Here is a 17753-nt window from a genome sequence, read left to right as displayed (position 1 = left end):
AGGCATCAAGTAAGTCCAGGCACGAGTGCCCAGCATGAAACTCTTGGCTGACTCTCTTAGTGACTTGTTTACCCTACAGGACTTGAAAGGTGTGCAAGGGCCACACATTCTTATATGGCTACAACCAAGATGGCCCTAGTCTTGTCAAGCTGGATCCCTACGCTAATTCTGCACTTCTGGCCTCCAGCTGTATAAGAATAAATTTCTATTGTTTTAGGCCATCCTGTTTGTAGCAATTTGTTACGTAGCCTTAGGAAACAAACACAGTTTCTTTTTTTAAGAATTAAACTGTGAAGAGGGTAGCATGTATTTTCTCTTATAAGGACTAACAATTTGAAAGTACTAAAATCATATTATAGGAGCTTAAAGACATAGCCCAAGAATAAGTATAACTACAAAATTAATTCTAGTTATATCCTTATCATTCCTTGAGAAACTATAATGAATAGACATTAAAATAGTGTGAATACAGTTCCTACCAAAATAATTTAAAATTAAAATGACCTATGGAAATTTTTATTGTCACAAGTTAGGATATCTACCACAGAACAGATAAAAAATTATCCTCAACTGGATACCTGATTCAGTTTAATTTTTAGTAAGAAAGAGCCATTAAGCCAGGAGTTTGTACCATATCAGTTTTTTTTAATATTTTTTATTTGTCAGTGGATTTTTTATTTTATTTATTTATTTATATGTGGTATTGAGGGTTGAACCCAGGGACTCACACGTGCCAGGCAAGTGCTTTACCACTGAACTACAACCCCAGCCCCCACATCAGCTTTTAGCTCACAGCTTACACACTGATGAGCCGTGTCACAAAAACCACTTGAAGCCTCAGTTTCCTCACCAGTAAAATGAAAAAAAAATTGCTGTATGGCTTTAGCTGCTTCCAAAGGAAGCAATAAAGAATACAAAGCACAAATGTTTGCCAAATTAAATGGAGCATATTTATTGACAAATTAAAATCAGCATCGTGACTACAGTGCTGGAACATGTTTTTCTAGTCATTCAAGCTTTCTTTCTTGATAGGTGTATTCCTAGGCACTTCCAATACTGTGGCAATCATAAAAGAAATTTATTGTTCTGTTTTATTCCTGGAGTGTTGCTGGTCTGTAGGAAAACTTTGGATTTCTGCAAGTAGATTTTGTATATGTCACATTATTATACTCCTAGGAATTCTAATGATTTTTTTCTCTTGGATTTTCCATGGATACGTTCAAATCATTTGCAAATAATTATGATTTTGTCTCATCCTCTGTAATAAATTTGCTTGCTCACTGGCAGGGAGCACCAGTTAAAATATGGAACTGCAGCAAGCACAGCACACATCCTGGATTTATTTCTTGCTTTAATGAGGACGTTCCTAATGTTGCACTAAGAAATGTGGTTTGCTGCAGGGTTTTTGTTGATGCCATTTTCACCAAAAGGAGAAATTTCTATTTATAATTTACAGTTTGTTTCATTTGTTTAAACCTGGATTAGGTAGTGTCTTTCATTAAACATTGCAGATAGGATTATATATGGCTTTATTACTTCCTTCCTTAATGAAGGAAACAATAGGCACAAACTTCCTGAGGGGGAATCATGACTATCTTTTTGTAATAAGCTCTAGTAGGTTATAATACGACATCAAAAAATAGTATTAGATTTTATTTGTTAATATTCATTTAGAATTTCCATACCTCCAGTTTTTTATTTAGTGCTCTTTGGTATCAGGATAATACTTGACCTGTAGAACTAGCTGAAAATATTCCCATATTTTCTCTGCTCTGGAACTATGTAACTGATGAGTTCACTTTTAAAACCACATTGAAAAATTAATTTAAAATGTTTAAATCACTACCATTAAAATGTTTTTCTTAATAGGCATTGGTTGTAAAAAAAAGACTAAACATCAGTCAATACTTCCAAATTCTGGTGCCAACTTTGTAACCAACACATTTTGGATCTTAGGAAATAACTTTTGCTTACACTCTCAGGGGATGTTGAAATAAATACTCTAATTGCCTTGTCTTTAAAACATAAGTGCACATAATGTGTAAAGAGAGTTGGGGCATAGCTCACAATATTGTTTTCCTGCATTAAGAACAAACTTTCACAGGTAAGTGGCAATTAAGTCCCGCAACAAATTGTTTCAGACTCACCAGAAGAAATTTCAAGTTTTATCTAGGAGGCATAACTAAAAGCCATTTAAATTAAGACCCTACCACAAACATAAAGTTATGTATTCTTGCCTTAAATCTGAACAACCACACGTGTGTTCTCTGGAGACACAGGAGACAAAAGAACAAAACATGAAGAGATGTAAGTGACCACAGGTAACATTTTGCATGCAATTAAGAAAATAACTAAGCTATTCATATTAAAGTATTTACACATTAATATATTTTTGAAAACCTTTTGAAAATAAAAATATTAAAACATAAATGTGAAGACACAAAAATGTCTGAATAATTTTCAGCATCAATGCATTAGGCTGGAAGTCTACTGATGACAAATTTTGTTCTCAAATTTTCACTAACAATACCAGGCTGCGAAGGTTCACTGAATATAACTACCAGCAAAAGGTTCTATCTCTAGAATTGCAAAAAAAGTGGAAATGGAGACAAGGCCAAGGCATCTGGGGACTTGGCCCTGACAGTAATGCTGAAGGGACATCAAGTTCCAGACTTCCCTGAATCTGTAACTCAAGGTTCCACTTCCTGAGCAAGCAGTTTCTCTTTGTACTACCTCCAAATTATGTTTATCATTAAATGATGAGAAAGCTCACAGACACAAAGGTCTCAGTTCAGAGACAGCCCACTGGCATTAAAGTAATGTTGATAATTCTTAATTCTGCTGCATTAGACACCAAAGAGAGAGTATAAGGCCTCAGGGACAAGTCACAGAACACAACAGTCCCTGCAGTGGGACAGTGTGCCCTGCCCTGAAGCTTTAGAGTGCATCTGCTTCTGAGCACTGTCAAATTTCTGGCACATAAAGAACTTTGTAGTTTTGTAAAACACAGGCACCTTTAATTCTCAGATTTTGTTTTTGTTTGTTTGTTTGTTTTTGGTACCAGGAATTGAACCCAGGGGCGCTTAAACACTGAGCCACGCCTCCAGCCCTTTTTTATTTTTGTTTGAGACAGGGTCACACTGAGCTACTTAGGGCCTTGCTAAATTGTTAAGTCTGGCCTTGAACTTGTGGTCCTGCTGCCTCAGCCTCCTAAGCAGCTGAGATTACAGGTGTGTGCCACTATGCCCAGCTTTTAAGACGTTTTAAGTAACTATTGAGCAAAATGTTTATTAGACATAGGCAGAATTCATGAGATATTAAGCGTAAATGAATTCAACTATAATGAGAAGCATCGGGCTGATTGTTATAAAAACACAAAAGCAGATAAACCACAGAGACTGCCTTCAACTAAATTAGCTTAGAGTTCCTGATCGCTCCAGGTGCACCCTTGTGGAGCAGGCAGTAAGCTGCACCGGCACTGTAAAATATGTTGTAGACAGTGGGAAACTGGCAACTGGCTAGACCCCTTGGAAATCCTGCTAAAAGATCTCGTCTTGAGTAAAGCCTCCCTCGGAACCTTTGGAATTGCTCCTCCTCCAGGTCTGTATTTGTCCCTGGTCACCATCTGACTGCACGTGGAGTTGTGTCTGAGAGTATGTTCCCTCATCTAGGAAGAAAAGAATGACTTGCTCATGACACATGCCCACTAATGCCTTGCACAAGCCATTGCACGGGTCAAACCAAGGCTCAAACTGAATTGTGTCTAATCTTATACTGGTTTAACTTTAGTAATTAAAATCCCAGGGAATGGTGCATTCTGATAAAAAAAAAAAAAAAAAAAAAAAAAAAGAGAAGAAATGAAATACTTAACAAGTGGAGTATGTATTAGAGAGAAGGATAAAAGGACCAAAAACTCCTAATATCCATGGTGCCCAAGTAGTACTAGGTATGTATGTGTGTGTGCTTCCCTGTGGGTCTCTGATGTGCTGTGTGCCACTGGCTTCCTCTCTCCAAGTTCAACTCTAGACACCATCAGACAAGAAGGCTGATGTGCAGGTAAAGGGGCAGGGCACTGCACATTGCTACCCCAGGACTCAGGTTCCATGGTACTTCCACCCTGCCTGCACCTTCTCCTGAAAGTGACATTGCAGTCCCTTTCCCCAGCTTCTTGCTGTGTATTCCACAATGACTTAGTAAACCGCGTGATTCAAGCCCACTTTAATTTGACCCATGAGTCTTTCTGTTCTGAGACCTGTGGCTAGTGTGTGCCTGCAGGCTACCAGGCACCCACAGCCCCGTGTGAGAAAAGAAAACTCCCCCAGGCCTGTGAGGAGACACTAGCTGGCACTGATTGCCCACTATGATGGGTGGAATTGTGTTCCCCCAAAATGTACCAGTTAAAATCCAAATCCTTGCAGCTTGGAATGTGACCTCATTGGGAAATAAGGTTGCTGCAGATGTGACCAGGTAAGTTCGGATGAGGTCCTACTGGAGTAGGGTGAGCCTGAATCCAATCTGTGTCTGTGTAAGAGGGGAGATTTGGACATAGAGAGAGCATGGGGTGCAGATGAAGGCAGAGGTCAGGGTGATGCTCCCACACACCCAGGAATGGCAAGCACTGCTGGAGAACCGCCAGAAGCTGGGAGAGAGCAACGGGACAGGTCCACCTGGCAGCCCTGGGAGGAACCCACCCTGCTGGCTCCTCAGCTTTGGGCTTCTAGTTCAGGACTGTGATATAAAACATGTCTGCTGATTGAGCGGTACAGTTGGAGGGACTTGGTTCAGGGGCACCCTTGCTTTGGGCAGAAACATTCTTTTGTGGTGACAGGGTGAGAGTAAGCACCTGGCCCAAGCCAGGCAAATCACAGAGCTCCCCTCAGCCCCTCCCCCAATTCTCCTCCAGGGGGCTAGTCTCACAGCAGGAAGGTGTGGCTGCCTGTGGGTGTGTACTGTGTGTTTCAGTGTGTGTGTGCTGACGTGGTGCATCTGCCTTATTCCCTTCTAGGTTAGTAAATGATACAGTAATTTGTATAAACTGGATTACCAGCGCCAACATTTTATAGATTTATATAGGTACCAACAGTTTATAAGGGGCTGATTTCCCTACATCCTTTTAATACTGAATATTTTCAATAGCAATCATTTTTCTTTTTTTCCTATATTTAAAAACAATTATTCTTTAATCAGTTTATCAGATTATTATGATAAACCAGGGAATGTTAGTTAATATTATTCTTTTATTATAACATTTTTGCTGCTACATTATAATTATACATAATAATTGGATTCATTATGCCACATTCATACATGCACATAATTTGACCTGCATAATAGTTGTACATAATGGTGGGATTTGTTATTACATATTTGTATGTGCACATAATGTAACAATATAATTTGGTCAATATCATTCCCTAGTATCACCCCTTTTCCTTCCCTCCTCCCTTCCCCTACTTTCCTCTACTGATATCCCTTCGATTTTCAAGAAATCCGCACCCCACCCCACTTTTCCTTTTTCCTCTCTAGCTTCTACATGAGACCTAAGACCCTGGACCTTTGGAGTTAATTCACATTTCCTTGATTCATTGTGAGGCTCATGTTATTGGCCACTTGTATATTTTATTTCACTGCTCATTTGCTTACATGTTTTGGCAACTTTTATTTTTCTATGTTTATATTTGTCTTTCTAATTTGTCCTAATTTTGTAGTTCTTTCTATACTAAGGTTGCTAACATTTAAACTTTTAATCATTTTTTTCCTAGTGTGCTTTTATTTTATTTAAAAATATACTGAGGACATTTTTATAGTATGTGTTTATTTTATATCAATTCTATCAATCTTTTGATCAACTTATGATTAATTCTATGTTTTCCTTAATATGCTTTGGTTTTAGAGTTACGTTTGAAAGCCCATGATGGGACTTTCTTAAACATTTAATACTACCACCCACAAAGAATCCTTGATTGAGATATAATTCAAAAACCAAAAGTACATCTTCTTAAAGTATAAAGGTTAGTGTGGCTTTTAATATAGTCGTAGAACCATGACATTTGAAGGCTTTAAAAATTATCTAACGTAGCCAGGCATGATGGCATATGCCTGTAATCTCAGTGGTTTAGGAGGCTGAGGCAGGAGGATCGAAAGTTCTATGTCAGCCTCAGCAATTTAGCAAGGCCCTAAGCAATTGTCTCTAGATGAAAAACATTTTTTTTAAAAAAAGGGATGGGGATATGGCTTAATGGTTGAGCACCCTTAGGTTAAACCCCCAGTACCAATATATAAATAAATAAATAAAATTATCTAACCTACTGTTTCCCAAAGAATGTTCTACTAAACCCTTTTAGTTTCACAGTCTATGATATAAAAAAGAATTTTCCTAGACCAAAAAATTGGTTGAACATGGCACACCTACATAGTCTGTCTTCTCCCTGGAGAATCACAGTACAAAACTGAAGTCCCTGAGAAGCTGCAGAAGATCCCAAGTTACCTGACAAGGAGCCTCTTTTCCTGGAACACACACTAACAGACCATCAGATTAGTGCTCCAGGGAAGATACCTCAGAAAACCATGGCTTATTTCATTCCCCTAGCATTCCAGGTAAAGAAAAGGAACATCAGAGAATGTCAACTGGCTTGACTGAGGCCTTACAGCCCTTCATATTTTCTCATGTGCAAGCAACCATTTGGAAGCACATTTTTTACTGCTGTTACAGAACCCAAACCAGAAACCTACCTATAGACTTCTAGTCCAATGTTCTTTCTACATTACACATCAAAAATAGAAGCTCTAAGCCAGAGTGGTGCACCCCTGTAATCCCAACTACTCTGGAGGCTGAGGCAGGAGGATTACAAGTTCAAGGCCAGCCCAGGAAACTTAGAGAGACTCTATTTCAAAATCAAAAATAAAAGGTACTGGGGATGTAGCTCAGTGGTAGAGCACTTGCCTAGTACGCACTAGTCCTGGGTTTGATCCTCAGCACTGAAAAAAAAAAAAAGAGAGAGAGAGAGAAAGGAAAAAAAAGAAGAAACTCTGAAGCAATAGGTCAATAAATTCCCAGAGTGAACAAGTTCTCAACAAGAAACCACAAAGAAATGAGGACTACTACAGTAACCAAAGACAGAAATGCACTGTTGTCAAGAACCAGGATGCCTGAATGCGCAGAGTTCAAAATTGCAGACAGGAACAAAAAGTTCTAGTGTGCTACTCTTACAGGGCATGTTAATAGAAAAAGGATGATGTACTGCATAGTTGGAAGAAAGGCGCTTGGAAGTTTTCACCATAAAGAAAAGAAAAACAGGGAATAGGTTTGTTTAAACTGATCTAGATACTACACAATGCATATATGTATCAAAACATCACATGGTACCCTATAAATATGTACAATTTTTATATTTTTACCTGTCAGTTAAAAATAATTTTTTAAAGTCTAAAATCATAAAAGAAAAACAGAGGAATTCCATGTGATGCTATGATAAAAAAAATTTTTCATAGAAGAGTTTTGGACAAGGGGTAGGTAAAAGTGAAATGAATTTTCCCAAAACCAGTATCTATGTCACCCCTCAATGGAGTTCACCATGTGCAGAGCATCAGAAAAATGAGAAACAACAAAGAATCAGGGCAGGCACCACTGGATACCTGAAACCAATGTTCACAGTAAAAGAAAAACAAGTGAAATACTAAGATCATCTTTTTGTTTTTTTCCGACTTTTAATATAATCTTTATTTTTTAAAGTTAGTATGTTTATTATAGGAAACAGAAAAACACAAGACACAAAGAAAGGAAATGTCTATCTAAAAGCACAGAAGCAGAAAAGGAAACGAGCATCAACAGATGTGTATTGAGTACACAAAGCTCTGAAGGAAGAAGTTTTTTACTCCTGTGAGAAAGGAGATTCACCTACTGTCCTGAGAATCAAAATAGGGTCCATTGCTTTCCCATGTCACCCTATTCCACCTGCCCCTGCCCAACCAATGCTCCGGGGCCACTGAACTCAGCTCTCCTAGGACTATGTGACCTTTTCTCTGATCTGGGCTCCTATGCGGACTCATCTTCCATGCCGCTGCCTTAACCTGCTAGCTCCTACCGATTCCTCCAGGTCGCGCCCCAATACACCCACTTCTGGGTGATCATGCCCTGCTGCAGGGGCTGTAGCATGTACATTCTGGTAGTCCTGTTTTTAAGTTTCATAAAGGCAGTCTGTGTTTGCTTAGGTGCCTGCCTGCCCACCAGTCCTGCTCTCTCCCATGAGCCTGAGCTCCACAACTTTCACCTTCAGCGTCTCTGCCCTAATGGCAGCCAAAATGGTGCCATTATCATTACAACCAGCAATGACTGGGCATTGGCTCAGGGGAAAATGTGCTGCCCACACCTCCCAGATCACACCACTGAATCCCAACAGCAAAGCTGGGTCTCTGGCACCACCAAGGTCCCTATCTCACTGAGAAGGGAATAAGCATTAAAGAGATTACGGGTCTAGTCCAAGGTCACTCAGCCCAGCAGCCAGCCTCCAGATGGGAGTCCTGACCCACAGAATCAAAGGAATCAGAGAGGGTAGGTCTTGCCAAATTCATCCAATGACACAAGTAAGACTAATCATAGTCAAACAATCAAGACACATGACAATGGACACTTGATAACATTAAGTGAATATTTAATAAAATCTTTAGCGCCGCCCCCCCAAACTCTTGGAATAGAAATTCAAACTAGATTTCAAGGAATCACAACCACAATCACAATCCCTACTCCCAACACTAATACTGCATTATTCTAATGAGACAAATATTATGGTAAAGTATTCAGAACATAAGCTAAAAAACAAGGTAAAGAAAACTGAAAGTGGAAATTTAAAAAAGAAATGATAAAAAATTAAATCTCTTCCTTTAAAAACCAACATAACAATACAAAAGCCTAATCATATAATTAAGAAAACACAAACTATGGCTGGGGTTATGGCTCAGTGGTAGAGTACTTGCCTGGGATGTGAGAGGCCCTGGGTTCAATACTCAGTACCACATATCAATAAATGAAATAAAAGGTCCCTTGACAACCAAAAAAAAATTTTAAAAGAAGACAACAAACTAATATGACAAACATATTACATTTTTATGGATTTGAAAAGAGTATTCAGTTATATATTTAAGAATAGTGGAAACAGAAAAATACAATATAAAACTAAAATTGATATAATAATAAGCACATATACATTAAAACATAGAAGAAATAAGGAACTTTTTAAGGAATTTATTTCAAAAGGGTATGCAATAGCAATAACTTACAGGAGAATTGTTCCAAATGTTTAATGGCAGTTTAATTACTTCAAAGTGATTTACTTCTCCAAAATGTAAAAGAAAGTTTCTATTAACCAACCTATTAAAAACAAATCAGGTTTATTTCTAAAGCCTAATGAAAACAAGACCCCTGAATATTTACATTCATAATTAAATATGTACATATTTGTTAGTAAGTTATATAGTATTTAATATATATGTATGTATGCATATTGATAAGGACTCAATGTTTGTGCTTCCCCAGATTCACATGTTCAAATCCTAAACCACAATGTGATGGTGAGCAAAACCCAGGAAGTGGGACCTCACTACCCACTCTTTCAGTACCTTGATCTTGGAATTTCAGCCTCTAGGACTGTGAGAAATCATTGCTTATTGTTTAAGCCACCAGGTCTATGGTATTAGGTTATAGTGGCCCAAACTGAGTAAGACAAACCTATAAATAATTTATTAGCAAGCAGAGGGATGAATGAGAAAAGATCACTGGATTAAGAAAGTCTAAATTCAGGTTCTTCCTTAATCCTAAAATAAGTATGGACACCTGCACATACTTATCTTCCCTGGACCCGTGTACTATACATAGGACAGACAGGATGACTTTACAAAGTCTAAACAGGAGGAACAAAGGGTGACATGAGAAGATAAAGGGAAATCTTCAGCAATGGAAAAGTGCACACCACTTCACATTACCACTAGCAATGACTGATGGTTCCAATTTCTCTTGCTATTGGCTGTCTCCTTTTTTATCACAGCTTGGCTGGTGGGCGGGAAGTAATAACTCACATGGTTTTGATTTGCATTTTTAAATGACTTATGATGCCAGTACCTTTTCATGTGTTTATCACCCATTTGCATATTTCCTTTGATGAAATGTCTCTTCAAATGCTCTGTCCAATTTTAAATTGGGTTATTTGTCTTTTTATTACTGGCTTGTAACTGGTGCTTACATATTCTGGATTCAAGTCATTTATCAGATTTATAACTTTTAAATAGTTTTTCCCAGTCTGAGCAGTCTTTTCACCCTTGTGCTGATACTGTTTGTAGCATTAACAGTGCATTTTTGATGTAGCAATCTATTTTTTTTCCCTGTGGTCTCTCTGCTTTTGGCCTCATGTACAAGAAACTATTGCTTAGTGCTCACTTCCACAGCACATATACTGAAGTTGGAACGATACAGAGAAGATTAGCATGGCCTTTGGGCAAGGAAGACACAACTTTATGAAGTGTTTCATATTTTCAGAATTAAGGTCAACATACTAAAATAGAGAAATGGATACCCATGTTTATAATAGCACAATTCATAATAGTCAAGTCATGGAACCAGCCCAGGTGTCCATCAACAGATGGATGCATAAAGAAAATGTGGTATATATGTACTGTGGAGTTTTACCCAGCCATAAAGATGAACACAGTTATGTCATCTGAAGGCAAATGGATGGAACATGTGAAGTGAAAATAAGCTAGACTCTGAAAGTCAAGAGTTGTGTGTGTTTTCCTTATACATGGAAGCCAGAGAGAAAGAAAAGGGGGAAAGGGGGGTGGTCTTAAGAAAACAGAAGGCAGACCAGGAGGGTAGAGGAAGGGATTCTGGGGGGGTGAGGAGGAAAGGGCAAGAGGAGGTATTGGGGAGTGAAATTGATCAAACTGCTGCATGCATGTATGAATGTGCACAATGAAACTCACTATTCTGTATAATTATTATGTACTAATTTTTTTTTTTTTTTTTTAAAAAAGGAGGGCTGAGGCTGTAGCTCAGTGGCAGAGCCCTTGCCTAGCACATGTGAGGCACTGGGTTCGATTCTCAGCACCACATAAAATTAAACAAGTAAAATAAAGACATTTTGTCCATATACAACTATAAAATTAATAATAATAATAATAACAAAAGGAATCTGTTGCCTAAACCGAGAGTTGGTTTCAGATCATACATTTATGACTACGTTCCATTCTGAGTTAATTTTTGTGTATGATGAGATAGAGGTCCAACTACATTCTTTTGCATGTGAATCTTCAGTTGTTCCAGCACCGTTAAGACTATTTTTTGCTCATTGATTTGTCTTGGCGTCCTTGTCAAGTCAACTGACCATAAATACAAGGTTCCTTTCTTGACTCTCATTGATCTGTGTGTTTATTCTTAAGTCAGGGCCACCCTCTTGATTACTTTGCAGTAAGTTTTGAGATGAAGAAGTATGAGTCTTCCAACTCTGTTCTTTATCAAGACTGGTTTGGCTATTCTGGGTCTCTTGAGATTAGGATCAGTTTGCCATTTTCTGCAATGAAGCAAATTGCAATTTTTCTCCCAGTGCTGGGAATTGAACTGAGGGTCTTATGCATGCCAGGCAAGCAAGCTCCCTACACTGAGCTAAGCCTCCCACCCCATCCTGCAGTTTTGACAGGGTCATCCTTGGGATTTTGTTTGGGATCTATAACTCAATGGGGGAGTATTGCTATCTTAGTGATACTGAGTCTTCTGAGACATGAACTGGGATGTCTTTTTAGCAATATTTTAAGAATTATCTTTAAACCACTTTAATCTGCATCATTTATGGACATAAAAATAAACAGAAATAAAACTATGGGGAAGATTACAGGAAGTAATGAGTGGCTATACTCTGGACCACTATTTCTTGAGTATAATCTCTCCTCATTAAACAGGAAGTACAGAGCTGTTCATGCTCTTTGATGTTTTATTGGTACATTATAATTAATGAGAGTGGGATCCATTATGCCATAGTCATACATGCTCATTATATAATTTGATCAACCTCATTCCCCAGTGCCCTCCCTTCCCCTTCCTGCCTCCCTCCCTCTGGTTCGCTTACTCAACTCTGCTGAGCACACTCTGGTTCTAATAATGACATATCTGGAGCTATAATTCAAGGGAAAAAAATGAAGACTATGCCGAGATATTTATTGCATCACTTCCAGTCACAATGAAACACTGGGAAACAACAATCAAATATCCCCAAAACAGTTTCCCAGAAGAAGAAAATATCAAATTATTAGCACAATAATAATCTACATAGTCTGCCTGTCTGCCAGTGATTTACAAAAAATGTGAATACATATGAACATTAGCTTTCTAAACAAATGCATAGTCTTGTATGTATACTAAAGGCCATAAAATAATACGTTATAAACAGCTTAAAATTTAATCACTGCTGGGTGGGTTATTTTTAGGAAGTCGCTTAGCATCTTAAACTATTACGTATGTGTTTTAAGATGAGACAATCTCCTTGTCACAGCAGGACATGCTGTGACAACCCACATACATGCAATTCAGCACTAATGTTGCTGAGCAGCAAAATGGGTTTAGCAATATTGCCATCAAGGACACCCAGCAATAGCTTATGCCTCTGACCCCTACCTGTAGGACGATGGCTGATGTAGGCAAAGGAAGCTATCCGCTTAGGCACACTTAGTAAGCTTAGGGATATAAATCGACATTAGCCTTCTACTTGCTTTTCGAGCCCACAGTCTGGAAAGAGAGGGTTAAAAGAACAGCATGTGCCTTCTACTTATTAACGTATGTGGGTTGCTATTATCTTCTCATTGCAGTGAACAGTCATTAAATCACACAATATGGATTTATCTCACTGGAAAAGTGAAGACAAATACATCCTCCATCTCCCCTGCACCAGATTAAACCAATCTCTCATTTTCTGTATGTCTAAGAATAAATGGCAACCCTATTTTTTGGTGCCTCAAGTAATTAAGAGAACCACAAAGGATGGAGAAGGAGGAGGAGGAGACTACTATTAACAGTACTTCAGGGAATTATTTCTCTTCTTGCATTGCCTTTTTCCTGATTCTATAAATAACAACATTACATCATGCTGACTAGGCATGCTGTTTAAATACAAGAGCCAGGATTACCCTTCAACCGAGCAAAGAAACGCTGCTACCAGACAGCACAAGGAGCAGGGGTCAGGCCCTCTGTGAGTGGCCTGACCACACTGGCCCTTACTCCCCACGACCCCTGCAGACCTCCTCCTTATCTGATGAATGAATCACCATAGGGATGGACAGTCACTTTTCTGTCCCTGCTATTATCATGAATGGATGCACTAAAGAGCAATACAGATCTCCCATTTATTTCAGGGGCACCGACAAAAAAAATGTAGTTTTATCTCAATGAAAATACAGAGCAAAAGTACCATAGCCAGCTTTGAAAAGGTCCCTTTCCCAGCTGAAACTCCTGAAATAATGGGTGCACAAAAGATGCAAAGACAGCGTGCGGGCACACCAGGATAACACATCAATCAAGCCTTCCAGGCAGAACTGCAGAGAGAACCAAAAATGAGAGAAGAGCCCCCACCCACCTGGAAGGAACTGAGACACCAGGGTGACATGAAGAAGAGGCTGCCCATCCCTGTAGACACTGTTCATGGGGTGGATGCATCCTGCCAGTGTGCCTGCCTTGCAGAAGAGGCCATGGGGGACCAGACAGAAGCAGGCTGGGCAGAAAGGGCTGTGTCTTAGGAAAACAAGACAGCTTCAAACAAGAGTATGATCATATAGCAAGGTTTCCAGAAGCAGGGCTAGAGCTCTGCTGTCATTTCAAATGGAAGACGGCACCAGTCTTACTGAAGCATGAGTTGGTGGAGTCTTGATTCCTGACAGACTGATGCAGCCCGGGCTCGCTCACAGCTGAGAGCTGCCAAGAGCCAAACGGACATGGTGTTCTTTCTAGGTACGTGTGTTTGTGCAAATAACACACATGCATATGTCATATGCACATATAAAACACAAAACGCACTGCAATTTCTTTTGTGTGGCCTCCAGGCCTTGTACGAACCTCCGCTCTGTCCTCAGGGAGTGGCACTGTGATTGTTTGCCAGTTCCAGTGTGCTGGCCTACCAGATAGTGCCTGTGGGATAAGGGGTCTCACGTCTTCTCATCCCAGCCCTCCTGGCAACTGGCATGGAACTTCATTTGAGTACATTTATGTTTTGTCTCATTGACATTTATTTATTTTATATGTCTCTGAAATAAAATCATGTATAAAGAAAGGAAACTAGTTTTTTGGCCAGCACATTGGAAATTGAATAAAGTTGGGCCCCTGTATCCATGGGTTCCATGCCTGTTGGTTCCCTATCCACAAATTCAATCAACTGAAAATAGTTTTAAAAATCTGAACCTGTACAGACTATTTTTTCTTGTTGTTATTCCTTAAACAATACAGTGTAAAAACCGCTCATTGTGTTGATACTGATTAGGTATTATAAGTAATCTAGAGATAATTTAAAGTCTATGGGAGGATGTGCATGGGTCAGATGCAAATCCCATGCTGTTTAATATAAAGAACTTGAACATTCACAAATTTTGGAACCACAAGGGGTCCTGGAACCATTGTTCATGGATACTGAAGAAACTGTATCTGACTAGGGACCCTCCTCAGAAGGCCTTACTCTCATTCAGCTTGTTAAGACATCTCTGCAACTTCTTGGAAACTGGCTGCAGAAACATGATAAAGTGGCCAAAAGGAAAGAGGATGGTCCCTGATAACCACCTTCCCTTCTTTTCTTTTTTTAAATGTTTTTTAGTTGTTGATGGATCTTTAATTAATTTATTCATATGCAATGCTGAGAATCGAACCCAGTGCTTCACACATGCTAGGCACGCACTCTACCACTGAGCCACAAATCCAGCCCCCACCTTCCCTTCTTAACCAAAAACTGGCAACACTCATGTGGAGCATCAGGTTTGAGGTCAATAGACTCCCTTATTTGTTCAACAAACAAACACTGTGGGCTGATATTCTGCTAGGCCCAGACTTCTATTTCCAAACAACAAACACAAGGTTTTAAAATGTCAGCACACAGGATACTCACAAGTTATGGGATCAAGTCCAGGAGACAGTTTCAAAATAAGAGTCCTCAAAATATTTGCATAATAGCAATTTCATTAGAATATTTCATGAACTTACGAGGACTTTCATGCAAATATTTCATGAAATATTTATTTAGAGGAAGACTAATATTAAAAATTAGTTACTTCATTAAGTGGCCACACCATATATATGTGTGTGTGTATGCTTAAATACTCAATATGACTAACAATGGTCACACGGTTACTTGCATAGTATCCACCATATGTACACATGCTCTCTCTTTCTCCATATATATATATGTGTGTGTGTGTGTGTGTGTGTGTGTGTGTGTGTGTGTGTTACATACAAGGTAGATTGTTAAAGTTGAAGAGGAAGAAAGATGTGCAAATCTGTATTGCTTAAAGAAAAGAAGGGAACCGGAAAGAAATCAGAATAGTCACTCAAAATGCAGACTTTGTCCCTAATACTTTAAAAATAAGAGAAATACTCATTAACTACTTGAATATTAATGAACTTAGTGTTACACAGGTTTTCCTGGATGGAAAATACAAAAATTAAAAATTATATCTACAAACTCACATTTTAAGATTAAGGCTACTATACAATCCATATGTCAACTTCCTAAGAGCTCTTTGCATTAATGGAAACTCAAGAAAAAGTAAATACCTACGTAGTTCCTGGAGGCCCCAGAGCTACATCCATACCCCTTTTTCCATTCAGAGACCTAGCTTTACTGCCAGATCTCAATGCCAAAACAAGTGCTTTCTCTCCAAAAGAAAACACGATACCCTACTTCCCAGGCTTAAGCACTCAGTGTGACTAACAACAGTCACCTAGTTACTTGCATGGCATCTACCATATGCTAGGCACTGTCCTATTCACTGCAGCATGATAGGTCAGATGGCAGGAGCCAGGGAAAACAGAACAGGTAGAAAGGGAAACACCAGTGGATGGGGAAGGTTGAAAATTCTGGGAAAAGTAGAGGCCGAGAATTCTGTCTGCAGTCTGACAACAGCTCCTGCACTCACCAGCTTAGGTACAAGAGTACCACTGAGGTGCAGAACTTCACCACAGGGTCATGGGAGGCCACCACGGCACAGCATAGTGAAGCCACCAAAAGGAGGTTGATGTAATGGCAGGAGGCACTTTTATGTTAAAGAAATCATCCTCCCAGGAGGATTCCAAAGAGTCTCAAACAATGAAAGGCAAAGTATGTAAAAAAAAAAAAAAAATTGTTAATGAAATGAAAAGAGGAAGCCGAAAATTGCACATGATTCACAATACTGAGTACAGGACAGGGGAAATGGATTTGTGCTTATTGAGCTAAACACCCCAGATGAAAGTAAGTTTTATACCAGAGCAGCCATTCAAATGCTTGAGTGGATTCTGCATGATTTCTTCAGTGATTTCATCCACTGAAGAAACTAATAAGCTAGTGCATTGGGCTGCACTGCTTAGATTAGAACCCCAGACCACATTCCATGTGCATTGACAAAAGACCTCACAGGGTCCTATCACTCACCTAAATGCTCACTGACAAGAAAAAAGACTCTTTGCAAACAAATTCATCCACTGAGTCCTGTGCTTTCATAAACAGAGTCAGGGCTTTAGGGGCATTACAAAAAGCCCTTGACAAGAGCCACATCACAGCCTCCCTGGGTAGAGATTCTCACCTGCGAATGAAGGATGCCACCATCTGATGCCTTCCTACCCTCCTACTTGGGAAGATGAATGACATGCCAGTGTCTGGGCACCATGAGGAGAATAACAATCATATTTCAAGAAAGCCCTAAAACCCATTCATCCTCTGGGCTTTGGGAAAGAGGCAAACAGAAACACTCCTCGCATTTTGCCAAGCTCTGAGGCTCCTGCACATGAGCAGTGAAGGATCTCATTTCCTTTTTCTTCCAACAAAATGACAGTGAAATGAGCAAGCTGCTTCACTGGGACACAGCTCCGGCATCCACCACCTGTGCTCTGATGGCAGATGTCTACTCTTTAAAGAGAAGGAACACTCGCTAAGAGCGACAATGAGGAACAATGAGGACCCTGCGCCTCCCGAACCAGAGTTATGAGAAGCCTTTGTGGAGTTGTGGCTTCCTTATTTCTAGAACCATCCCAACAACGATGAACGAGTATTTACTCTTAGTGTTCTTCCACCCCTTATAGGAATGAATTGTGGCCCAAACTAAAATGGTGACAAATTTTAAGGGTTTATTTTTGGGGGGGGGGGATATTAATTGAACTATAAGTCAAGCATTTTCATTTTAAAATGAAAAAAAAAAAAAAAACTCAGTGGCAAACATAAAAAATATAAATCCTGACTTTGGCATGTTTATTTACCAACTTCAAAACACAATACAAAAACTTCATTCATCAGTGGAGTTTAGAAAGAGAATTCTCATAAGTACCTAATGTCATGATGCCTCATTGCTGTGGTACACACAATTGTAAATTTTAGGTTCTCATCCCCAGTCAGAACATCTCTGTTGAACACCAGATCCAGTGGAGGCTGAGTATACCTTACCCGAAGTGGTTGGGACCAAAAGTGTATTGAATTTTGGATTTCAGGTTTGGGAATGTTTGTGTGTGCGTGTGTGTGTACATACATGAGGCACCTTGGGGACGGAAC

The 17753-nt window shown here is 39.3% G+C and overlaps 1 protein-coding gene and 1 non-coding gene across 2 annotated transcripts in view; one reads left to right on the top strand and one right to left on the bottom strand.

The window, feature by feature from the left end:
* The window catches only part of Ttc39c (tetratricopeptide repeat domain 39C), a 99359-nt gene that overhangs the window by 21841 nt on the left and 59765 nt on the right, over positions 1-17753 (bottom strand). The window lies entirely within an intron of this gene.
* Positions 10422-10526, top strand: LOC124965890 (U6 spliceosomal RNA). Its single transcript, XR_007105273.1, has one exon. It is a non-coding gene; the product is annotated as a U6 spliceosomal RNA (small nuclear RNA).

This window comes from Sciurus carolinensis, chromosome 15 (assembly GCF_902686445.1).
Source record: "Sciurus carolinensis chromosome 15, mSciCar1.2, whole genome shotgun sequence".
NCBI classification, from domain to species: Eukaryota; Metazoa; Chordata; class Mammalia; order Rodentia; family Sciuridae; genus Sciurus; species Sciurus carolinensis.
The sequence above is the reverse complement of the archived record's forward strand: the minus strand, read 5'-3'. Positions and strand labels throughout refer to the sequence as shown.